The following is a 17,499-nucleotide window of genomic DNA, read 5'->3' on the forward strand; positions in this document are numbered from 1 at the left end:
TTGAATGTGCAAGTTGTCCATAGTGCTTTAGGTGCAAGAGCCCTTTCGGGACCCGACCTACTGGGCTTTCTGCACAATGCTAAAATTAACATTTCTTGGTAAAAACAAAGGCAAGTGTATGCCAAGTCTATATTTGGTAGTGGGTCCTTCATGCATCATATTTGCTACTTCAGATACCTTACTGGTGAAGTACCATATCACTGTGGAAATAATATTATTCTGCAAAAACCTCGAAGCAAAAATATTGATGACTAAAACATGGCAAATGTCAGTATATATAGAGACAACACAAGATTTACTATAATATACAGTGACTGGATGCGGAAATGAGAACAGTACATTTGTACCCACCTGTACATCCTTACCTTGAAAATATTCTGGTAGTTGATATCTTGGCAACAATATTTTTTGCATGATATTTATGTCCAGGGAGATCTGCCCACTCCAGGTCACTAGAGGAGAGTTAGAGGGGTTTTCATGCAGACGTATCTTTGAATGATGCCCTACAAGGATGGCAATATATATCTAGTAACTGAGGCAACCTTTCCTGCTCAGCCACGCAAATAGTACAAATGATTCAGTTTTTCAGAATGTCCAGAATGAGTATGTATGAGAAAATGTACATGCAATGCATTTCACTAGCGGTTATTTACATACATGTTGGTCATTATGAAATCCTGAGCAGATTACCTTCAGTGGGGTAGACAAGAGCAGCTCTCGTTCTAATGGCTGTTTTTGTCGTGCTTACTTTAACAATAGGCCTTTTTTCTGTTTTGTGCTCACACAATCTAGTCTTCTTTGACAGCTGCATCTCTGCATCACCCACCCACTTCTCTGTGGTTGATGCTCGCCGCCTTCATCCCTCCTGTGCTTGTTTCTTTGGCTTTGTTGAAAGTTCAGTGAACTTCCCTTTCCATCTTTGCTCAGCCTAACACCGTCCTCCTACAGGCGTCCACAGCCTGACCACAGAGGTGGCTGCTCCAATTTCACGAAATCCACACTTGACTATTTATGTTTTTCCTAGGGACTCGTTTTTCTTACTCCTGGGCAGGCCGGACTGGCCAACAGTGCCTGAAGGACTGGTCTGACAGGTCAGCGTATGGATTGTTTTTTGACTGTTTGTGGGCCTGTTTTATGCGCTGGTTGTCTGGTTTTTCCTGTAGGTTTCCCTGATACTATGACAAATATTGCCTGCAGCAAGAGCAAATGCATGCAGTCCTGACTACTTTGCAAAACACCTACACCATGTATATTTACAGGTTCAAAACGGGCTTACTTTGCAAACGTGGGCCTCTTTCTTATCTATCTGAATTGCCTTTGGAGGCCATTTTTATTTTGGTGCCAGGGCCTATTTTCTGCCCCAGTCAAACCCTACTCCTGGGTGAACCTCTTATAGTATTTACTGATGGTTTAACATTGCCTCCTGGAGTTCGGCTCTGTTGCTCATGGGTGAGCCCCATATAGTATATACATGTGGCATCAAAGAGCTTCCAAAGGTTGAATTTAGGTCACTCCTAGGGGGCTCCCACCACAAACCAAGTTATCGGGAACTCCTCAACTCTGCTGTCATTCAAGCTCTACAGCAAACTCCCAAAGAGACTAGTGATCGTCAACAGCCATCTGGATCTTGGAAAGATGGCAGAAACCTGACTGTTGCCAAAATTTCACGACTCTACTGATTCTGAGACCACAAGTCATACTGAGTGTGTACACTCAGCATCTGACGCTATCCGTCACACTCCCTTTACATTCTGCTGTATGTGTAACACGCTGCTACATGCCACCACGCCATGTCTGGAGTACATCTTAGGGCTTCACACATGACACCAAAAGTCACTACACATAAGTGACACTTCAGGCAAAACCCCTCACTGATCTTGCATTAGAAAACAGAGTAGCTACTAACTGGACTAACCAGAAAGCGCCTTGGGGCCTTGTCAAGAGGTAGAAAAGTAATTTTAGAAATGCTACAGACAAAACACTATTAATCACTTTAGTCGCTGAGTTCTGTTCGGTTCCCAAACATAATCTCTTGCGCAATCTGTTATAATTTGAAGAGGATATAAACATGTTATTTGCCTGTTTATTTTTAATTGACTGAACTCAGAGAACAGCAATTTAACAATTTGTCACTGATGCAATATTTGTCACAGCCTAAAAAAAATCTCCCTCACACGCTTTTGCTCCATTAGATTCTTTTTCTCTGATGTTTTATTTTTTTTCATTTGTGGCGTTTCGGTTGTCGTTTTACTTTAAATACTTCTCTTGTGCTGTATTGCTTGCTCCACCCCTGATTCCCATTATATCATGGGTAAATGTTTATAAATGTGTTCATTTCTCATTGAAGATCTGCAAACCTGGTCAACCAATGATCTTTCAAGAGGTCTTCCCCTTCTAACAGCCTGGCTGCATCGCTTAATACTAAATAAACAAAGGCACCGAAGCACACACACTGAAGTATATTAACAATCCTCGATAAGAATGTGCATACATCTGGCATAGACACCTCCGTTAGGCCTTATTCATTTCCTGCAACGCTTATTAGTCAGCTCTTTGAATTTCTTGAAAGGCAACACTCAAAAACAATGTAAAACAACAAAAAAATACATTCATATTATTGTATGCTACGTTATGTTATGAAAGGTTGTGTTATGGTACCAACAATTGTATAGCACTCCTCTCCAAATTGCCTGGCCTCTGTGTTGTACTGTGAGGATGAAGGTGTTGTGTGTACTGCCTAATGTGTGCTTCTGTAATTGTGGGTGTATGTATGGTGAATCTGGTTCATGAATAGGAAAATGTCTTTCGTTATGCACTCAATCTCAGAGATATGATCTCTTTTGTGAAATTAAACTCAGGTAAATCGGAATTTATTCAAGTGTAACTTGAGTTTATTAACCGTTGTTCAAAGTTAATGAAGTCAAAGAATTGTATTCATTCTTTATCAATGCATCATATATCCAACTGCCCAATGCATTTCGGGCTTTTTTTAAGCCCTTCTTCAGGGGCGGTACTCTGAAAGGATAAGGTATAGGGTTCAGTATATATATACATATTATAAACACTCAATGGAAAAGAACAATTTTTATCCAAACAATTATACAGTAGATTTTGATTATAACAAACATGGTCATGTTGAAACAGTATTAAAAGTAATACGTTCGTAATGAGTAAAAAAACACAATACCAGTGTTGGTAATTACCAAAATGGAGGTACACTACACATCAAAGTGATGTGAAAATATCCACTTGTTTTACATGTTAAAACAACATACTGTGATGTGCATTTACCAAGGTCATAGGAAATAGTGAAGCCGAAATGGACCAAGAAAGTTTGGGTGGTAGTGTAAGTAAAAAAATTAAATGAAAAAATGAAAATGCCATATAGGACAAAGTAATGTGGTGTGTTTTTGCCAAAATTGTAGGAAAAAGTAAAAACGAAATGAAAAGAAAAATCTAGATGGTGGTGTGGGTAACAAAAATACATACAGCGTGGGGCCTTTTAAAAGAATACAATCACTATCTGACAAGTAACGGAAGATCAAACTTACAGTTGGTATGGTGATGTATAGGTTCTCCTGAACCCGGGAGAATCAAATTGGAAATGCTCCGGTCAGTGTAATGGATGGTAATCATGTGATATATAGACATGTGATAAGGAAAAGTGCGGGAAAACGAGAACTACAAAGAAAACAGACTTGTAGTTCCAAGAGGTAATCATGTGATATGTAATGAAGAAAAATGCGGGAAAAGGAGAACTACAAAGAAAACAGACTTGTAGTTCCAAAAGGTCAATAAAGTTTAGTGAAACTACCCGTGCAAACAAAATATAAAATAATAAACAATATGTAAAATAATAAACAAAAGTGAGTGCAGTTAAATCTGTAAAGGAATTAGGCCAAAAGTAAAAAGAAAAATGGAATAGACAGCGTGTGACACCGAAGAAACACATGTAATTCGAGTGATTCGAACCAAAAGCGATAGTTCAAAAAATGTAAGATATTATCAAATCCTGGAGCTTGTAAGGGAGCGTCAATGTAATAGTGCAATCATTATCTACGATTTGAATTCCCTACTCAGGGGGATTAATTCGTTTGCACCAACTAATTTTGCTTAAAATATTGACCTGGAGAAATTTTGAGTGCGCAACTTCTGTTCTAACTTTTCATATGAATCTGGTTCATGGTCATGGTTTCACTTCACCCCTGATATGTTCTTTGTGCTGTGTTGTGTACAGAGTTGTGGTGTAAGTATTCCTGAACAGTTTTCATTAGCTCAACGAGCATGCGTGTGTCCCGTTGGAGTGGTATTCCTTTGTCAAACATGTGGCTTTGGAGCCATCTTTAATGCCTGAGTATGAAATATGGTTTTACTAATGTATTACGTCACCCACATCTCTTTCCCACTCCATTCATCAATGAAGAGGCCCTCCACCTCAAACACACCCCTATGGAGCCCCGCAATTCAGTTTCTCTGAGATTTTCGGGGCATATCATCAAGGACCGGCGATAATCATCGCTAAGCGCACTTAGCGCTAGGATAATTATCACCGGCTAACGTGGACTTTTATCGCTGAGATAGGGTGCTATTAGCAATGCTTATCACAAAAGCGATAAAAATCCTAGCGCTAACTGCCAAACGTGAGATTATCGCTGGAAACCCAGCGATAATTTCACGAAGTTTGGCATTAGCTTGATGATAGGGCAAGGCAAACTTAGCCATGATATCCACCTTCCATAGAATATCATGGCTAAGTCAGTCTTGAAGCAGGCGTAAGGAAATTAGCGATAACAGGTGTTATCGCTACTTTTCTTGCCTCTATGCTTCATAGCGTGGGGCTTGATGATAGGAGAAATGTCGCTTAGCGACATTTCTCCAGTCATGTCAGGGCAGGAACGCCCACTTTGTATCTCATTAGATATGCAAAGCTGGGCGTTGAGAATTCGGGCGCTAATGCAAGGTTTCACGCGATAGCGTGACCTTGCTGATTAGTCGATAAAATTATCGCCGCTTTTCACCCGAAAACGGATGCAAAAGCGTCGATAATTTTTTATCGCCTCGTTGCTGATATACCCCTTCATTCTTCTCTGTGGCCTCCCCTCTGAAGCCCTCCACTTTCAGGGGGTGGTAATAGAGGAGAACCTGCCAGAGCGGACTCTGTTTATTTGTCTCTGCTGGGCAGTGATTTATTTCACCTATGCTTGCAATAGGTGTATTTGAAGGAAACAAACCTATAAAATTAAATAAAAAAGAAGGATTCTCGGGGGTTTGGTGGGTGTTAGTCTCTGCAAGTATTCTAGACCTTTCCAAATATGATTTCTTGATTGTGCACAATGCCTTGCACTTGATCATAGCAACTACTGAGAACCAGGTCAGGGTCTGATGCACTCTGCGTGGCAGAGGATAATGTGCATTCTGGTTGCCTAGTTTTGAAGCCTTTGGAGTCTGACAGTGGATTGCTTTAGGAGAGCAGAGTAGGAGATGCTGTGATAATGTAGATGGGCCAGAATAGGAGCTCTCATTAGCTAATTTCTGTGGCCAGTATCAAGGAGTGAGAGAGTTTTAGGGACCAAACAGAACTGATTGTTTATACCATTTATCACAGCTTTGACTTGGGGAGAAAAGGAGAGGTCAAAGTTGAAAAGAATTCCTAGATTCCTCACTTTTGGTGATCTCCTTAGTGGCAGTAGAAGGTTTGCATGCTGAGCATCAGCAGTCACATAGTAGGTGGGCCATGTGCCCTGATTCACATAAAGTATATGCTCCTCCCCACCCGTCCGCTGGCCTGGACAGTAAAATGCTACCCTGGTTTTGTTGCATTGTGCCTCCACGACCCATCGGCCCTGGTGCCACTGCACTTGCTGTGCTATTGATAGCTATGCTGCTGAGCTTGGGCTCTATAACCATTGAAATATATATCATGGCATCGTTCATACATAGGAAGCTGTCTTTCATCTAGTGGAACACCATACCCAAGCGACGAGTAATGCCGGTTGGTGTCTCCGGTCCATTGTCCAGGTGAAGTGGATTTGGGTATCATCGCCATACATTTGATAGTTGGGTTAGTATTCTTCAAGAAGGTATGTCTGATGACATATGTAATTGTCATGCATAATTTCTGGAAAGTAGATAGGAGAGGGATGCACCTTGATGAACACCACATGTGACATGGTGTATGGAGGATTTGATTGATCCAATTCTGTAGGCTGCTGAGATATCAAGGAAAGGTCAGCATTTATTTATTTATTTAGGAGCTTATAAAGCGCGCTTATGCCCAAGGGCGTCCTGGCGCTATCTACTGACTCCTGAGAAGAAAACAGGGATCTACTCCATAAATAACCAGGTCTTGAGCCCCTTTCTAAAAGAGAGGAGCTCCGAGGCATTCCTGAGATGTCCCGGCTAGGCTGTTCCAGGCTTTTGGTGCACAAAAGGCAAAGCAAGGTTCTCTTATACTCATTCGGGATAAATAGAAGCTCTTACCTCATCTTAACTACTGGGGTTTCATAGCATATGTTCGCACAGATTCAAAGACTATCGTTGGTCATCACCAGAGCACGACAGAAGTACACTCCCTCAACTGTTTCCCTCAAAAAGATTTTGTGTGTGTATGTTGCACAGAACACTTTTACTGGGTACGTACTTGGGTGAAAACCTTGCTACGGGCAAACAGTGCATTAAAACCTATTGTTATTCCACCACGTGGATTTTTAAATCAGACGTTGGAATAAACATGATGCTAGAGCTGCAATTTCCCTTGCTATTGGAGAGCTTTACTGGGCGGCAGCCCATGGCAGGTGAGGAAGAGTAGGTAGCAAAGCCCCTTTGGGTGGCATGGTTTTATGAGCATGTGTACTGAAGAGTAGAGCAAGTCTAGGAGTGAGAGAATAGTGCTAGGATTGGAGGGTCAAATTGTTGGTGGATATTTTTTCTGTGAGTATTTCAGATAACTGCCGAATGACTAATCTGGATGTGAAGCCCTTACATAGGCTTTTCTTGATACTAATGTGATAGGGCTGAGTATGACGGATAACACGAAGTCCTGCGAGCCTCATATTTTGGGAGGCTATTTAACTGTCTTTGAATCAAGTCGAGGATAAGGAATTCTTCTAGGATACCTTCCTCATGAAATAATGGCAATTTTGTCACCAACTGGTGACACCTGCAATCAGGGGATTTTCCATATTCATTTCACCCCTTTACTGGTAAAAAGATGTGTGGTCTTATTTGAGCCAAGTCAAAGTGCAACATTGTTTTTTACCTCCATGTGCAAAACAATTTTCTGCCTCCAGGTGCGTGTGTATGGGTTACTGTTTGGGTTATGTGAGTCGTGATCAAGACAGAGCTGCCTTCCTGCCCTCTCTTGGCATGGATGGTCTGGAGCAACAAGTGTAGGGGTGTAAATGTCTGGGGGGTAGAGGTGAAGAAGGAGCTCAACCAATGATGAAGTAGCTGCGAAGAGGTCTATTTCTCCACAGGGCCAGACTCAAACCCCAAATCAGCCCAAATCAAATATATTCCAACCAGTCCCATGCTTCACAAGGACATCCGTAGAGTGGTGGCATGGTTGGGTCATGTCAGCTCAGCCGGCTACGAAAAGAGACCCCTAGTTTACAGCCTACCAGGGAAATGAGAGTGCAGAATGGCCAGTCAGGTCCTGTTTCTCCACCACGAGTAGTGAAAGCAGTAATTCACTGATATGACATACCTCAAGTGAACAATGGCATCGGCTCCACAAAGTTGCGACATCAGAACAGTGCGCAGCAACTCCCTTCTACTAGTTTCAGCACCGTGAAAGGATTCCATGTGCAACATACCATCACTACTTTTTCTGTCAACAGTAGTGGTTGAATCCCATATTTTAGGCTCATTATTCTGATCTATTCCTGCCTTTATCAGTTCCCTTGAATTTCCCTTCTGAACATAAATGGAAGCATGATATCACCACTAGATTACTATATTTTAGATTTGCCTGGCTGATACTTCTCAAATTTTCTCACTATGGTATCTCTTCCTGCAGGTTTTCATACTTTCAATAGGTCGTTGCTTCTTCCAAAACTTATATCCTCAAAGGTCACACAATGGCCATGTTCGGCCTGGTACAAGGATGTTTCCTTTCTTTAGTTCCACAGGGATTTGAAACTTATTTCTCTTTTTTTATGTTCCATCAAATTCCACACTTCATCTCATTGTATTTTATGACTCAGAACTAATCCACTGGCTCACACATTATGGCTCTGCTTTTCACGTTTACTGATAGGGTGAAGATACAAATATGTATGTTTTTGTATACATATATGCTAACGCTTGCAGATGTTGATTCACATATTTATGTTTCGCCTACACATTTCCCTCCTCCCTTCACCCCATTAGCTCTGAAGGCAGGAATGCCTTTCAGGTATGTATATCTGTTTACATTCTATGAAGTTGGCTCTGTGGTGCTATTGATTCATGTCATTTGTCTTCATAATCATCTGTTATTCTGCATTCCTGTAATGTTCGCCCCCTCAGCATTCATTGCCTCTCTTTCACACTGCTAATCTTCCCTTCCAAACATGCAATCTCACAGCTGGGAAATCTGAAATGCTACTGTAGTTTCACCTGCATATGTGTTCGCCCCATTACAGTTTTTCAGTGTATTGAAATTATTGCTTTAATAGGCCCCACATCACTGCAGGTGATGAGGTCTAACTGCTCAGTTATTTGATGAAGAGGTGAAAATGAGTTTCTGAAATCTCTTTCTCCCTGTGGCACATGCAAAACTTGGATTGCTTTACTGTCCTTTCAGAAGTTCCTTATAACAGCTGCACACTGAATACCACAGCACTTTTTTTCGCAGTTTTATATTGCGCTATTCTGCAGTTTCATATAGCGCGAACTCGACCGGAAGGCATTGAAGCGCATTACATGAGCACCAGTCAAGTTAAACAAGGATACATACATTTTTTTAGACACGGAGAGATTAAGCAATTTTCCCAGATCCACATGATGTTGAGGTGACTCGAACCTGGTCCCCCAGTTCCAAAATAGGCAACTCTTCCTCTACCTTTTGCAGCATTCACCAGTATTTACTATCGGCCACGTGGCAGTGTTTAATCGGGCACTAAACAACATCCACCTATCATTCCCTTTTTAGAGTGCATTGTGACCTGCTGAAATCGTTAATTGTACATCATAGAGATAATGAACGTATGCATTGTATGTTATGGACTCCATTATTATTATTCTGTAAACAATGTGAGTCACAAAGGAATGTAAGACCTGCTTCACAAAGCTGTTTCTGTGGGTATCTCTGTATTACCTCAGGTTTTCCATGACTAATGGCTTGTAAGTTAGGCCTGAATAAATAAATAAATAAATAAATAAATAAATAAATAAATAAATATATATATATATATATATATATATATATATTCACTGAAAAAACCATAGGTTTCACACATGTTATAGTTAGCTGGACATTTTACTGATAAAAAACCAATGAAATTCCCCCGTTATAGTTACTGTAGGCAACTATAACTCACGCGACTGCAATCCTCTGCTGATGCTAATACTGTATTTAGACACTTATTTGCCCATGTCTTCTTCCATTAAATTTTAGCTATACATATATTACAAATATTTTTTTTTCATAAAGACACATATGTCATCAGCAGAGGATTACGGTCGCGTGAGTTATAGTTGCCTACAGTAACTATAACGGGGGAATTTCATTGGTTTTTTATCAGTAAAATGTCCAGCTAACTATAACATGTGTGAAACCTATGGTTTTTTCAGTGAATTAGCAAGGTTTTTTAAATGCTAATTCCTAACTATAACGTGTGTGAAACCTATGGTTTTTTCAGTGAATTTGTACGGTTTTTTAAATGCTAATTTATTTATGTATTATTTTTTATATATTTATTTTACAATAAACTACGTATTAAAAATTATTATTATTTTTTTTTTTGGTTTTCACCCTGCGAATTATTTTTTTTTTTTTGCAAAAAAAAAAATTTTTTTTTTGTGTTTTTCAGGGTGCGCGCACTGTGCGCGCACCCCCGCGATTTTTAAAAAAAAAAAATTTTTTTTTTTGCCTTCGGGGTCCTTCAGGGACCCCCTGACAAAGGCTAGGGGGTCAGGAACTCTCTACCCTGCCCCCTTTTCACGTTCGCCACCTTCCTTTTTCACTCTCGCACTGAAAACAAACAAAATGGCGGCCGACACTTCCTGATTTCGACCGATTCGAACGTTGACTAACATGTAACCACCAATCAGAATTACGCTCGCGCACGTTAGGGTGCTCGCACGGTGCTCGCACGGTGCGCGCACCCTGCGCGCATATATATATATATATGCTTTTAAATGCTATTTTCTCCGGAAATACTGAACAGATTTACACCAGACCTACAAAAGGCACTTCCTTGACCTAGGGACTTCCTCTCTGCCAAATTTTGAGTAATTCTGTTCAGCCGTTCGGGCTGTAGCTCGTTCTAAAGGTCCTATGGAAAAATGCATGGGAAAAACGCGTTTTGGGACCCCCCTTTTATCTCAGCCCCCGCTTGACGGATCCCCCCGAGACTTTCAGGGTAGGAGCGGAGCGTAGCGCCCCACCTATTTTGAGAAATTCGCGAGGATTCGTCGACCGGCGCCAAAGTTATTCAAAATAGAATGTTGAGGTTTTCCTATGGAAACGTGGTCCTAACTATAACTACCTACTGGCGACCGCCAGTAGGTAATATATATATATATATATATATATATATATATATATATATATATATATATATATATATATATATATATATTATATACTGGCGGTCGCCAGTAGATAGTTATAGTTAGGATCGTGTTTCCATAGGAAATCCGCAACATTCTATTTGGAATAACTATGGCGCCGATTGACGAATCCTCGCGAAATTTTCAAAATAAGTGGGGCGCTCCGCTCCGCTCCTTCCCTGAAAGTCTCGGGGGGATTCGTCAAGTGGGGGCTGAGAAAAATGGGGGTCCCAAAACGCGTTTTCCCCATGCATTTTTCCATAGGACCTTTAGTCCAAGCTACAGCCCGAACGGCTGAACAGAATTACTTGAAATTTGGCAGAGAGGTAGTCCCCAGGTCAGGGATGTGCCTTTTGCAGGTCTGGTGTAAATCTGTTCAGTATTTCCTGAGAAAATAGCATTTAAAAGCATATATATATCTATAAGCGCGCGCCGTGCGCGTACGGTAAAACTTACCGTACGCGCACGCTGCCGTGCGCGAGCACGATTCTGATTGGTTGTTAGATCTTAGTAAACATTCGAATCGGTCGAAACCAGGAAGTGTCGACCGCCATTTTGTCTCTCGCAGTCTGAGGGGGTGAAAAACAAAGGTGGAGAACGTGAAAAGGGGGCAGGGTGGACAGTTTCTGACCCCCTAGCCTTTGTCAGGGTGTCCCAGAAGGACCCCCAAGGGCCAAAACTTCCTTTAATTTTTTTGCGAAAAATCGCCGAGTACGCGTAGCGTGCGCATACGGTAGAAACGGAAAAATTCCGCGAACTGCGTAACGCGACCGCAATCCTCTGCTGATGACGTCAGATATTACATCACTGATGACATATGTGTCTTTCTGAAAAAAAAAAATGTGTAATATATGTATAGCTAAAAATTAATGGAAGAAGACATGGGTAAATAAGTGTCTAAATACAGTGATGTAATATCTGACGTCATCAGCAGAGGATTGCGGTCGCGTGAGTTATAGTTGCCTGCACTAACTATAACGGGGGAATTTCAATGGTTTTTCACGAGTGAAATGTCCAGCTAACTATAACATGTGTGAAACCTATGGTTTTTTAAGTGAATTTGCAAGGTTTTTTAAATGCTAATTCCTAACTATAACGTGTGTGAAACCTATGGTTTTTTCAGTGAATATATATATATATATATATATATATATATCTGAGAGTGAGAAAGTCTTTAAAGGGGCAATTGTCACCTAAGCTAGGAGTACAACGCATCTAATCATCGAACATATTTTGTAAATCATGCCTACAAATCCATGTACAATTGACTTCTAAGCCAGGAATACGACGCACATTCTCACAGGAAAAGCTTTGTTAGTGAAGCCCTGAATGTAAACAATAAATAAGCATTGATAAATCCAATAGGTCTCGCCTATGAAAGAGCTATTGGCTTTGACAATGTGTTTTAGACATGTTGTACACTAGTGTGGCGTCTGTTCAGCATGGTAAAAAGTTAGTGGCATGGAATAGAGTGGGGTACATTGTAGTAGATTGGAGTGGGGTAGATTGGGGTACAGTGAAGTGGGGTCGACTGGGCTAGAATGGCTGGATTGGAGTGGAGTAGACTGGATTGGAGTGAGGTAGACTGGAGTGGGGTAGGTTGGAGCGGGGTTTAGCAATGTAGATTGTAGTTTAGTTTGGTGGATTGGAGGAGAGTGGGGCAGATTGGTTTGTGGTAGATTGCAGTAGGGATGTGGGGTATATTGGCATAGTAGATTGAAATGGGGTGGATTGGAGCAGATTGGGTGGAGTGGGGTAGATTGGACTGGACTGAGGTAGATTTGAGTGCAGTGTGGTAGATTGAAGTAGATTTGGGCACAGTGGAGTGGCATGTGTTATATTGAAGTAGAGTGGAGTGGGGTAGATTGGACTGGAGTGGAGTTGGATAAATTGGAGTAGAGACTGGAGTGAAGTGGGGTAGATTGGTGAAGAGTGAATTGGGGTGGATTGGAGTAGAGTGGAGTGGTATAGATTGGAGTAGAATGGATTAGATTGGGGTAGAGTGGAGAGAAGTAGATTAGGGAAGAGTGGAGGGGAGTATAATGAAGGGGGGCAGGGAGCCTTGCAGTGAGGTAGATTGGGTAGATTAGAGTAGGGTAGATTGGAATGGAGTGGGGTACATTGGGTAAGGTGAAGTGGAGTGGGTAAATTGGAGTGGAGTGGCGGAGACTGGGATAGATTGTAGTGTGGTACATTGGATTTTGGTAGGTTGGGGTAGAATGGAGGGAGTGGGACAGTATGGGGTAGAGTGGATTGGAATGGAGTAGATTGGGGTAGATTGGAGTGAGGTTGATTGAGGTAGAATGGAATGGGGGTATATTGGAGTGGAGTGGTAGATTGGAGTGGAGTGCTAGATTGGGTTAGAGTGAAGGGAGATAGATTGGAGTGGATTGGGGTAGAGAGGAGTAGATTGTGGCAGATTGTAGTGTGGGAGACTGAGGTAGATTGTAGTGGATGATTGGAATAAATTGAATTGGAGTGGGGTAGATTGTAGTGGAGTGGAGTGGGGTACATTGGAATGGAGTGGGGCAGACTGGACTGGGTTAACTTATAGTGAAGTGGAGTCAGATATAATGGAATGGAGTGGGGTAGATTGGAACGGATTGGAGTGGGGTAGATTGGTGTTGAGTGGGGTTGATTGGGTTACATTGAGTGGAGTGGGGTAGATTGGAGTGAGACTGAATAGACTAGGGTAGAATGGAGTGGAATGGATAGATTGTGGATGAGTGGAGTGTGGTAGATTGGGAGCAGATTGAAATGGAGTGGAGAAGGATAGATTGGAATGGGGTAGATTGGAGTGGGGTAGATTGGGCTAGATTGCAGTGGAGTGGGGTAGATTTTAGTGGGGTAGATTGGGGTAGATTGTAATGGAGTGGAATGGGGGAGATTGGATTGTAGTGGAGGGGATTGGGTAGCTTGGAATGGAATGGAGCAGAATGGAGTGAAGTGGGGTAGATTGGGATCGAGTGGAGTGCAGTGGGGTACATTGGAAGAGTGGAGTGGAGTGTGGTAGATATAGGGTAGATTTAAGTGGAGTTGGGTATATTGTAGTGGGGTGGATTGGGTGGATTGATGTAAATTGGAGTGGGGTGGATTGGGTAGATTAGTTTAGATTGGTGTGGAGTGGGATAGATTGGAGTAGAGTGGAGTAGGTCGGGCAAATTAGAGTGCAGTGGGATAGATTGAATGAAGTTGGATATATTGGGTGGAGTGGAGTGGGGTATATGGGTAGGGTTGAGTGGGGTAGACTGGAGTGGGTTTGTGTAGATCGGAATGGAGTAGATGGGTTAGATTGTAGTGAAGTGGAGTGGGATAGATTGGAGTGAAGTGGATTGGGTTAGACAGGAGTGGAGTAGGATAGATTGGCGTAGATTCAAGTGGAGTGGGGTAGATCGGAGTGGAGACTGGAGTGAAGTGGGGTAGATTGGGGAAGGGTGAATTGGGGTGGATTGGAGTAGAGTGGAGTGGGGTAGGTTGTAGTGGGATGGGTTAGACTGAGGTAGAGGGGAGAGGGATAGATTAGAGAAGAGTGGAGTGAAGTGAAGTAGATTTAAGTGGAGCAGGTCGTCTTGCAGTGAGATAGATTTGGTCAATGGGAGTAGGGTAGATTGGAATGGATTGGGGTAGTTTGGGTAGAGTGAAGTGGAGTGGGTAAATTGGAGTCCAGTGGCGGAGAGTGGGGTAGATTGGAGTGTGGTAGACTGGAATTTGGTAGATCGGGGTAGAGTGAAGTTGGACAGTGTGGGGTAGAGTGGCTTGAAGTGGAGTGGGGTAGATTGGAGTGGAGTAGCATAGAGTGGAAGGGCATAGAGTAGAGTGGGGTGCTGTGTCGTGGGGTGAATGGCAAATCTTGGGGTGGTGTAGAGTGGAGTGGCATAGAGTAGAGAGGAGAGGATGTGAGTACAGTGTCCTAGAGGGGAAGGGCGTAAAGTTGAGTGGTATGTCATAGAGTGGAGTAGAGTGTTATAGAATGGAGTGGAATGGCGTAGAGTGGAAGGGCATAGAGTGGTATAGAGTATAAATTTGCATCGACATACCGTTTTACTGTGCACAAATGATAGTGTGTAGAAATGTCATCACCTAATGTATTGATGCGTTTTGATTGCATTTATAAATTTGCTTCCACCACAATTCACAATCGCAAAAAAACGTACTGCATTTGTATTTACCTAAATGTGATATATTCTGAAACATCAGCACAATGCCTTTTTGTTGAGTGCTAGAAAACATAACATCCTACACCTTCTCCTCTCACATGGATACTCAGCAGGATTGTCACATACATTGCCTTACTTTGAAGTCAGAGAAAGCAAAGTAAACACCAAGCACCTTCAGAAGACAGAGCCTGACATGTGACCTCTGTCTTTGAATGCACAGCAAATGTGACAAGATAAGAAAATGATTTAAAGACCTATTTACAGATAATGAGTACTCAGAAGGATACAGTTAACAAGGGATGCTCTGGTGAGGGACAAACTCAAGCTGGACAGCCTAAAGCAAATAAAGCCATCAAATGGAAAGCAATCAACTGTGAGTTACAAACAACACAGCCAATAGTAAGCAATGGGTGAAATGCATTCTCCGGGAACCTTTCAGAATGCCCACTAGAAGTCGTAAGCAAACCAGACTGCTTCGACCTAAGAAGAGTCTATGAAGAATGGCAGCAAACTTTATACTGTGTTTTATAACTCGGAGCAAAGGCAAAAGCTAATAAGAGGAGACTGATAATTGCCAAGAATGTGTTAGCCTGGAACAAGTGGTGAATGCTCACTTTTGCTGGTTCTCAAATAATGGTAAGGAGTAACAGGAAATAGCAGAGATTACATTCATTCCATGCCAGACTCAGTTGGTGCCAAATAATCGGCCCTTCCCCAGATGTATCTTTTGCTAGTCAGGCAATCAAGTTACAGTGCAATGCTCCGTCTATGGCGTTGATTCAATGGGTAGGACTCCATAGTGTCTCACACACACACAAATCTTGTTTTAAGTGGTTAATTTCTAGAATATTGCTACAGCGGCAGCACTAAACAGGGTTTTGGATTGCATGTGTTCCTCAGCACTCCTGCCTCTAAAGCCCCCCTTCAAAAGCTGTGCTTTTTTAATAGATGTAGGAGCTATCACCCCCTGTATTAGGTGAGCTTTACCTCCAAGACTCCTAAATTTCTTCACAGCCTCCTACTCTATTGATCAATTGCTCTGAAGGATATCCATGCTGCCACCACAGTTACTAGCCGAGACCAAAAATAATTCAGTGTCTAGATTTGACGTATCAGGGGCCAGCGCAGATACAGAAGCGAATGTCAGACAATGTTTGAAGTGATCAAAACTCATAAACTGTCCAAAGAGTTTTGCTCAGCGATTGACAGTGTTTATATGTAGTGAATTAACATCCCCAAAATTGCTAGCAGTGATGGGTTCAGGGACCTTTTTGTGTCCGCAGTGATGCACTAAGCACATGGGGGATGTGTAAATCCTACCCAGTTACTAGCTGCATACCTGAAGACACCACGTGCTAACACTGGGTAACTTGAAGCCTCATTTACACACAAACACACATTTCCTGTCGATCTTTTACAGACTGTTGGGAGCTAGGGCAGACAAGCTGGGGGTTGGCATTACATTTGTGCCACTTGATCTGATCTTGCATTTTGTAAAACATAATATTTGCAACAGGTGCTCTTGTTGGCCAACAGAGCTGATCCGGGTAGAGTAGAGTCAGGGACAGTCATATGAGGTGAGTTTACAGCTTGCTATAAAACATGTCTTTTCAGCCCCTCCAATAACCGTGTTTTAAATAAAAGGATACGTTTATGTTTAAACCATTTGTATTGAAATCACAAGCTTGGAGTTAATATACACTATTATTACTACACCACCAAAACACCACAATGCCCCTTTTCACAAAGAATGCTTACTCCTATATGTGGAATCTCTGAAAGGGGCCTGACAGGAGAAGGGTTGCCTTGATCGCCCCTGGGCAAATGGGCACTTGTTGCAGCCCAAAACAGCACATGACAGGCCTGGCATGGGTGCATGTGCAGGTTGCAGGGTAAGGAGGACATGTTCTGTCATGTGGTGGCATTGCAGAGCTTCCTTTTTCCTACCATTTCCACCTTGGCAGCCTCTCACTCATCTTCCCCAGGTTCCTCTTTATGAGTGAGTGAGCGGGAAGGGGTGGAGAGGTCCTCGCGGTAGCACACAGCAGAAGCGGGCCTGAGAAGGGTGGATAAGTTGGGTCATGTTGTTCCCGGTAGGCTTTAGTGAGCTTGTTCCTAGATGTGAGATTGGGGATTGGAGAAAGATTTTTTTGTTGCAGATTTATATATCACAAACTCGAGTCAAAGGTATGATAGCGCTTTACATGAGCACCCGTTGCATTACCGATGGACTCATTCATTAGGTCTCGAAGCGATCGCACAGCGAGACTTATGTAGGGGCTTCAGAAAATGCTCCCAAAGGCTTCCCAGGCGGATCGGGTGGCGATTATGCGCACAACCACGCGCATTCCATTTGCCACCAGCTACTTCCTGCGCGTGCGCCGCCTCACGCATTCAGAGAGATTTAGTAAGGGGCACAAGACCTTAGGAATGCGGTTTATGGCCAGTGCATGTGAGGCATTCAAGCGCGAAGCTGGCATCTGGCATCGGACTTGAAAGCAGCAGACTGCTTTCGCCAGCGCACGCTCGGCCTCACTTCCTGCATCCCCTCTTACAACAATTAACTTTCATTAAAACTCACACCCCA

The 17,499-nt window shown here is 42.5% G+C and overlaps 1 protein-coding gene across 2 annotated transcripts in view; it reads left to right on the forward strand.

The window, feature by feature from the left end:
• Positions 1-17,499, forward strand: part of LOC146821751 (uncharacterized) — a 264,091-nt gene that overhangs the window by 686 nt on the left and 245,906 nt on the right. The window lies entirely within an intron of this gene.

The sequence above is a fragment of the Triturus cristatus genome, chromosome 6 (assembly GCF_964204655.1).
Source record: "Triturus cristatus chromosome 6, aTriCri1.1, whole genome shotgun sequence".
NCBI classification, from domain to species: domain Eukaryota; kingdom Metazoa; phylum Chordata; class Amphibia; order Caudata; family Salamandridae; genus Triturus; species Triturus cristatus.